Genomic DNA, 9,321 nt, shown 5'->3' with positions numbered 1-9,321 from the left:
TTTGCCTGAATGTATGTCTGTACGATATGTGCATGCAGTTCCCATACAGGCCAGAAGAGGGCATCAGATTCCTCCTAGGACTGGAATTACAGAAGATTGTGAGCCACCACATGGGTTCTGGGAATCAAATCTGGGTCCTCTAGAAAAGTAGCAAGAGCTCTTAACCACTGAGCCACCTCTCTAGTCCCTAAAAATATTTTTTCATACAATATATTTTGATCATATTATTTTCCTTATCCAACTTCTCTAGATCCTCCCCACCTCCCTATCCACCCAACTTCATGATCTTTATCTATCAAAAAGAAAGAAAAAAAAAAGAAAAACAACAACAAAAATCAACAGACAGACTAAAAAGAAAATTAATAATACAAAAAAAAACATCAAAACAAAACAAAAAGTTCACACACACACACACACACACACACACACACACACACAAATAAACATGGAGTCCATTTTGCACTAGCCAACACTCCTGGGCAGAGGCATGGGGCCTGCCCTGAGGTGTGGTGGATACACACAGTGACACTCCATTGAGGGGGACTGATTTTCCTTTTCTCATCAGGCATCCATTGCAAACAGCTTCTTTGTTAGGAGTGGGACTTTGTCTTGGTTGGGAGTGGGACCACTGTGCCTTCTCAGTGCTGGGATTTCCTCTGGTTTGAACTCGTGCGGGTCTCATTCATGCTGCCACAGTCTCTGTAAGTTCATGTGTGTGTCAGTCCTGCTGTGTCTGAGGGATGCTGTTTATTTGGTGTCATCCACCACCTCTAGCTCTTACAGTCTTTCTGAATCCTCTTCCCCATAGATCCCTGAGCTCTGAGGGGAGGGATTTAATAAAGGCATCCTATTTAGAGATGAATGCTCCAAAGCCTTTCATTCTCTCTACATTGTCTAGTTGTGGGTTTCTGTGTTAGTTTTCATGTACTGCAAGAGGAAATTTTTCTGATGATGGCTGAGCCCTGCAGGCATTAATCTATATGGGTAGGTCGGAATGTTCCTTTTGTAGAATAAAAGTAGTAGTTTTCCCATAGGCCCTTGACCTATTTAATTTTGGCTACAGTAGCAGTATAAGGAATGGGTTTCATCTCATAGAGTGCCCTTAAATCCAATCAAAAAGTGGTTGGTTACTCCCATAACATGTGTGCCGCTGTTACACCATTATATATAGGTAGGTCTCTGTTGTAGGTTGCAGGATTTGTAACTGGGTGAAGCTGATGATTACCTTCTCTCTGGCAGCATGTGATGCTACCAAGAATATTCTAGTACCATAAATGTTAGTTGATGTGGATGAAGCTTCTAATTGATTAATTAATTAAAAGGCTGTATTTCTTAAATGCCTTTGTTGCTGAATCTTCATATAGGTTGCTCTTTCCTGACTTAAGAATTGGCTTCTGCCGGGCAAGGTAGTACACTCCTTCACTCCCAGACCTTGGGAGGCAGAGGCAGGTACATCTCTGAGTTTGAGACCAGCCTGGTCTATTTAGTGAGTGAGCTCTGGGCCAGCCAGAGTTACATGGTGAGACCCTTTCTTAGTGGGAAAGGGCAGGGGATGGGGGAAACTCCTGACATAAGGAAAGCTTCGGAACTGGGTACCATCCTGGTGAGTTCTGGTGTGTGAATAAGATACACACACACACACACACACACACACACACACACACACACACACACACACATGCGCGCGAGAACGTTTGGCAGAAGTACACTCCTGTTTCCCAGACTAGTGTTTAGGTTCAAGACCAGAAAGGATGTGGAAGCACTCACTATTCCTTCCCTACCAGCTTGTCCCTAAAGACATCTGGTGTCCTCTGAAGGTGAACCTAGGAAAATAGTCCAACTTCTTTTTTTTTTTCTTAACAGAGGAAAGATGAAATAAGGCCAGGAGCTTCAAATGTGGGTAGAAGGGCACCCAAAATCTTAAGAAAAGGCAAAGGAGCAACCTTAGAAAACAAGATGCAACATCCAGCTTAGAAACATGCAGCAACACTGGAAAGCAAGAAAGACATCCAAAAGGAAGATTCCCAGTTGCCCTCACTGGAGAGGCGGCTGCCGAAAGCAGGACATACTAGAGAGTGGTGGAGAACTCGGCCTCTGCTGTGCATCATTCACTGTGCGCTGGGAGGGCAGAGCGACTCAGGAGGAGAAAGACAAAACACAGGGCATTTGGGGAGAAAAAAGTCAGGTAGACTGTGAGACCTGTAAAATAAGATCACACATATTTTTCCTAGCTGAAAAAAAAAATTAGAATTTAGGAAGAAAAAAAAAGTCAGAATCCTGAGCTTGGGGTGCAAGAGAAAGAATTCTCTTTTTCTCCATTCCCTGCCCATATCAGCATCCCGAATAGCTAAGAACAGGTACTGAGGAAACCTGTGTGGTTGAGGGTTCGTTACATGAGAGCTCCCCCAGACTTCTTTTCTAATGATAATAATCCCATGCTTGAGGGTAAGACCCTCATGATTTAATCATTCCCCAGTGATGTCATCTCATTATGCCATGGGATCAAGGCTTCAGTCTATGGCTTTGGAAGAATGAAAATATTCTGACCACAGCAGTGGCTACTTGCCTGAGTCTCTGTAAAGTTTGATTTCCCACAATGCAAAGTGGGTGTGAGGGCAGTGCTGACACCCACCTCAAAGGATTGCGGTAAAACATAAATTACCAGGCTCGGACGGAGCCATCAGTAAGGAGCAGCTGGGCCTGCACCACCAGGTGCGTCTCCCGACCCTCGTTCAGTGTTCTTATCCCCTAAAGTCAATTCAACTGCCAGTGAGTGGGTTAGAGGGTAAATCTGAATAACTTCAGAAATTCCACTCTTCCTCAAATTATAGAACTCCCTTAGGGAGTAAAATCCCCTCCCACTTGGATATGGGTTGGCCACCAAGGCCTCTGTGCAGTCACCAGAAGTGTTGGGTGTCGTCTAAGTACTTTATTTCCACTCTGAGGTGATGAGCATGGCGTGTGGATCAGTTGACCCAGAGAGGACAATCCTTGCCACAGAGCTGTGCACACACCATGGAAAGAAGAGGAGTCCTCAGCTGATTTCCGTGGATGGCTTTCATGTTCTCAGAATGCCTCTCAGGGTAAACATGGGCAGGAGCAAGGGTGCTGAGAAGTGGGGGGCCTGTTTGCTTCCCCCAGGAGTGTCTCACTATCTTCCTGTCCTGTTGAATGAAATCTGGTCTCCGTGTCCTCTGAGACCTTGCAAGGTCATTTTTTTTTTTAAAGCAGGACTTTTAATCAAGTTGTTAGCAGTGTGAGGTCACAGAATGCCTGCATGGAGGAGGCAGGCAGGCAGACAGACAGACAGATGGACAGACAGACACACACACACACCACACACACACACACACACACACACACACACACACACCACACACACACACACACACACACACACACACACACACTTTGTCTTTTCTCGAAGCAATACACATTCAAAGATATTCATGGCTTCCACCCCCCCACCCCCAATACTGTCATTTCATCTCAGATGCACTCACATCATTTACAACACCTTCAAAATGAACATACAAGGAAGCCTAATGAATAGTTAAAGGCATAATTAGAAAGAGGTGCCTGGTCTTGTTTCTCTCCTAAACTGGTTGATTTATGCCTTGTTGTGATTTTTTTTTTTTTAAGGACACAGAACTACTAATTTATGTGTGAAAAGGACATTGAATTCATCCTGAAGATCCCAGCAGCCTTTAAAGATCTGAATCATATGTTGGGCTCGTTTAAAACTTGCATTGGAAATTAAGACAGAATAAAGCCCTTTAATTTGAAAAGTGCATCCATAGTGGCTGTCCCTGGGATATCTATCTGCAGGGTCATTATTCAGAGAGGTTAAGAAGGGACTTTATTTTTTATATTCACTATGTATTTCCCAGTTACAGCTCACCATGGTGCATTTCAACTTATAAAGGGAAGGAGATAAAAAAAAGGGGGGGAGGGGAGCTCTTTCTTCACTTCCCACTTAATTTCCTCGCCTCCACGCCAGTCCCAGCTTAATGAATGTAATTGCTACCTTTGATGAAAATACTATTATCAAGATCACACATTACATTGGAAAACAGTTTTTCTTTAAACACAGCTACCGCAGTCTCTAATTATGCATGTAACAAGTGTCTCCTGAACAAAAGAGCATGTTGTGTACAATTGCTAGGAATTGGAGCGAGGCGAATTTGAACAAAGGACAGATTAGATTTGCTCCCTGCTCCACAAAGCCCATCCCTCTGATTAATTTCCTGCAAAAACTAAAACAATTCTCTTAAAAGGCGCTCACCCCCCTCTCTCCAGAATGATCCATATGCCATTTGGGTCTTTCTATAGGATGATAATGGCCCCAGATTTGAACCCACATTAGAAAATAAGAAAGGGCTTTTATGAACTTCCTCTTTCATATGTAAATGAGCAGCACAAGCTCTTGAGGGATAATGAGCCCCCCCCCCCAAAGTGACTTTTTCAGTGGCCATAAAAGAGCTCACTGGTAGGGGAAGGTCTGCATTGAACATATTCAACCCAATTATTTTATTAGTTTTAAGAAAAGAAACATCTTTACGAAAATACTCTGTGCCTAGTGAGACTGAGTGACGGTAGCTTTTTGCAAGTCAGCCTTTGAGAGAAGACAGCTTCTTGACTCCTGAGCAGAATTTAAAGAAAAAAAATAGTCCCATAAGTAAATTGAAAGTATACTTAAGGTTTTGGGAGACTCTGGGTTTTAACTTGCACTTTGCGATATCATTTGGTGCACAGTGGGGCAGACTGGACAAATTCTTCCACGTCTCTTTTCTACCCCTACCATTTGTGAGAATGGGGCAACGGCCCAATGCTGATTCCTGGTGTTACCCAAACCCAGAAGAAAAAGCCAAGTTAGTGTCTGTTTAGGCTTGGGTAAGAAATGTCTTCCTTGGCTGGGTGATGGTGGCATACGCCTTTAATGCCAGCACTCAGGAGGCAGAGGCAGGTGGAGCTCTGTGAGTTCGAGGCCAGCCTGGGATATAGAGTGAGTTCTAGGAAAGGCTCCTCCAGGTTACACAGAGGAACCCTGTCGCAAAGAAAGAAAGAAAGAAAGAAACAAACAAACAAACAAAGAAACAAAGAAAGAAACAAAGAAAAGAAATGTCTTCTTCATTCCAATGTCGAAGGCTTGGCCCCCAGGTGGTGAATCCAGTCACTAAGTGGTGACAGGATGCTGAGGGCTCTGACCTAAGGGATGGATGTTATTTTTGGGATGTGGGATCTGGTTGGAGGAAGTGGGTGTCTGAGGACGTGCCTTTGAAGGGTATCGTATCCCTGGAGGCTTCTTCATCTGTGTCTCTGCCTCAGGGCCAGATTAGCGTCCTGTAAGCACCCTCAATGCTGTCTTGACTGACCTTAGGCCCAGCAACATGGAGCCAAATGACTACAGACTAAATTCTCCCAGTGAGCTAGAATGAAACCCACCTATTTTTGTTTCTCTCGAGTGTTCGTCGTGGTGACAAAAAGCTAAGACACTGTCAAACAATATCTGTCGTAAGTATGAGGTCTAGAGTCAGACGGCCCGGGACCACATCTCTACTCATAACCGTGTGCCCTGGAATAAATAATCCTCCTATGTCTTTAACTCTTCAACTTTAAAATGAGAAGAACATTAACAGGGTCATGGAGGGGGAAAAAAAGACTTGCAAAATGAAATGTGCACAGTGCCCGGCACAGGGTGAAACTTATCCCAAGTTGTACTTAATACCCTAAAAGATGGCTGATGTTGAATGAGGTGTGTGTGAGAGAGAGAGAGTGCGTGCGTGCATGTGTGTGTGTGTGTGTGTGTGTGTGTGTGTGCGCGCGTGCACATGTGTTCCGAAGTACCACCCACCACCACCCTGATTCCCGGGGAGAAGTTGCTAGAACTCAGCTCAAGGAGGTTCCTGAGGGTCTCAAGTTTTTTCTGGGCTGTGCTCCACTGTGCTGCATGTGGCTGCTTCTCTCTCTGGGCTCATGTCTTCTGTCAGGTTGCCTCTAGAGCCTGGACCAGAAGACCCAGCAGGAACCATGGAGAAGAAAGCAGCTTTCGCTCAGGGCTTCCAATCAGAGGGAGGGGGAGCCGATACTTAAAAAGAAGTACCACATGTCTCCTTGTTAGCACAGAACCCACTACCTGTGTCCTTCCGGTCATTTCCTTAGCACCGTGAAGGTCAGCACAATGCTATGCCAGCTAAATAAAAATAAATAAAATAAATAAAAGTAAAAATGAAGTCACCTCCACACAGACCTTCCCTCCTGCCGGACTCTACCGGTCTCCTTTGCTCAGTCCATCTCATACCACACCGCTATTTTCTGTCAGATGCAATTGCAAAGCCAGTGAAAGCTGAGTAGAAAATGAATCTCCAAATTGTGCTCCCCCGGTCGGATTCCACATGGTCGTAAACCATGATTCGGGCGGACGACATGGATCCAGTGTAAGCTCTTAGCAGATGAGGAAATGGCCATTCTTCAGTTTAAAGGAGAAAAGAACGGGAAGGACGCAACACAGAAGACATCCAAAGCAGAGGTGCTCTGAGAGCTGTGGACCGAGTTCCGCCTTTGTGACAACGCCTGAGGTGCCTGGATAATTGTACCAAAACGACACTCCTAAAACCATGCTGTGATAATCAGCCGTGAAGATGGACCTACAGAGTAAGCTATCGTGCAGTTTGGTGCTGAAAATCCTACACACCCAAGCCGCATGCCCTCCATTCTTAGCTTAGTCTGTGATAATAGGTGCAACTGTTTAACTGCCTTAACTTGACGAGGAGATGTGTTTGTTTTTCTACTTAAGACAAACTTAAGTTCTAGAGAGAAATTCTTTGTCAGTTGTTGGTGTCCACAGAGGTTTCCTAGTGAGATCTGAGCTTGCTTTACCTAGCAGGGCTGCATAAGGGGATGAATTGACCACATGCATGGTTACCAGGTGTTTGGAAGGGTCTGCACTTGGCTGTGCTAGTGGGAGGTCTTTTGCTCCACCCCTTGGCATTTCTATAAACAGCCCTTTAGAAGAGACAGAAGGGGCTGGTGGGTTTTGACTCAGGCCTTCCCGAGGCTACCCTGTGTTTCTATCTGTCTCTCTCTCCTCTGTATTTCTATCTAAATCTCGTATCCCTCACTCCTCAAGAGTACCCTGGGGAAAAAGTGGGAGTGATCTCCCACAATCAGTCCTCTGCTGTCCTCACACTCGCTAGGAAAGAGGGTCTCTTAGTAAGCATATCTGCATAAAGTGGGATATTCCCAGAAATAACCTTCTAAGATGACGAGGATCTGGGGTACCCCAGATGATACCTCAAGATCCTGGGGAGACAATGCATATGTTCTCATATAGGAGGCTACAGAGCCCCATTGGTGTGGAGTGTGAACAGAGAGGGGGGAGAGGGAGAGAGAGAGACACGAATCCATTCTCAGGTTACAGGTGGGAGCAGACAGTCAGGTCTCCGTTATCCTGCTAGGGAGGGCTTACTCATCTTGGAGACCTTATAGTATTGGACACCTGGATCTCTAAGACCCATAGACAGAAGAGAAGAGGCTGCAACACTGAGGTTACACCTCTAGCACTGGGCTGAAGGTGGAATAAGATAAGCTGAAAGAAAGTTGAGGAGATGCCTCTGAAACAGCCTTCCGCACATCACAGAATCGGGAGATCAAGCCGTATGGATACAAGCATTGGTCCTGGCTTCTGTCATCAACAGCCTCAAGAGTAATGGACAGAAGCGATGTGGGACTGAGACTTAGCAGGGATCCCAGAAGTGGACAGTTTGCTACACTGTAACTTTCTGTTCCCATTTCCTTCAGCTCTCTGGCCGGCAGCGCTTTCTGAGCAGCAGAGGACGTGAGGACATGGAAACAATGTCAGCGGCTAGGGCAGGATGAGTATGCAGGAGGGCCCTTTACAGCCCTCCCTAAAAAGCCCCACACATCCATCTCTTGTCCCATTCCTCATGCTACCTGCAACCCTGGAAATTGCCTGGACCAATTGCTCTAAGGAGTCCTGACTAGGGGATGGCATTGAAGATACGTGAACTTGGAGGCAGCATCACTGCGTGTTGATGGCAGCACAAATGGCCGGCCATTTCCTGGTCCACTGGGTGCACAGGGGATTAGCATCCTGCTGGTGGGAGATGCTCCATCTGTTTTCCGTACTCCCTGTTGCCAGCTGCAAGGTGGAATCTACAGCTAACCTTTGAGTCCATGAAGGACAATGCCCCAAATGGCCCTGAGATGATGCATTCATGTGATCGGCCACAGAACCACACGCTGGGGCTCCCTAAGAAGTCCTAGCAGGCTCCATCCGTGGTTAAGGGGAGTTGGAGTTTCCTGAGGTTGGAGGGCAGGCAGTCTGGGGAGCCAGGAGAGTCGGGGACCTTGACCTTCTGTGAATTCTGAGTGCTGTTTGTCAATCACCCAGGCTTGGTGCTGTCTTCTCTGACCTTGTTAGCAAATCAGGCATCATCCCAGCAGCCTCTCAAGGTGTCCTCTGAGCCCCAGCTCCAGGCCTGCCTCATCTCCCTCCTTAGCCCAGAAGACCAGCCCCTACTCTCTCCTTACCCTCCTTGCTCAGCCCCAGACCCCACAAGGCGGGGCAGGCTTCTCTCTGCAGGAGCAATGGGCTCTGACTTCCTTCTTGTTCTATTGCTGACCCTAGTCTCAGGCTGGTGTGGATGGCAAAACTCCCAGGATAAGCAAACAACACACAGGCCGAGAAGAAGCAGGGCCCCTCAGGATGTCCCCACCATCTGTCAAAGGTAGGGCTTTGGCTTCTAAGTTGGCTTCTAAAATCAGTTGGCTTCAGGAGCCCAAGCCTCCGCACCCCCAAGGTAGTACTGTTTGAGCAAGGCTCACACACTGAGCTGTTTGGAGCTTACATCTGGGGCAGGATTGTGGTCTGCTCCACCTTATCCACTGCCAGGGTGCCTTAAATAGTTGGCTATGGTACATAATATATAACACTTGTCATAACAACTCCCATTATTGATACATATGGTGAGCTTGGAAGGGCTGCATTCTACAACTGTAGCTACTGTCTGAACGTGAAATCTCTCACGGGCTCACGTCTAAACACTTGGTGCCCAGATGGCAGCGCTGTTCTGGGAGGCTGTGGAAGCTTTGGGAGGTGAGATCTAGCTGGATGAGGTGGATCACTGGGGGTGGGACTTGTGGTTCACAGACAGCACTTCCTGTTTTGTCTCTAGCTTCCTGTCTGCTTGGGGGTCAGGAGGCAAGGTACCCACGAGGGTGGAGCTGTTGACCCTCACGTCTCGCCACCACGGCAGATGATGGCATCACCTCAAACTGTGAGCCAAAGTAAGGTTTTCT

This window comes from Peromyscus leucopus, chromosome 1, assembly GCF_004664715.2.
Source record: "Peromyscus leucopus breed LL Stock chromosome 1, UCI_PerLeu_2.1, whole genome shotgun sequence".
NCBI lineage: Eukaryota > Metazoa > Chordata > Mammalia > Rodentia > Cricetidae > Peromyscus > Peromyscus leucopus.
This window is presented reverse-complemented; position numbering follows the sequence as displayed.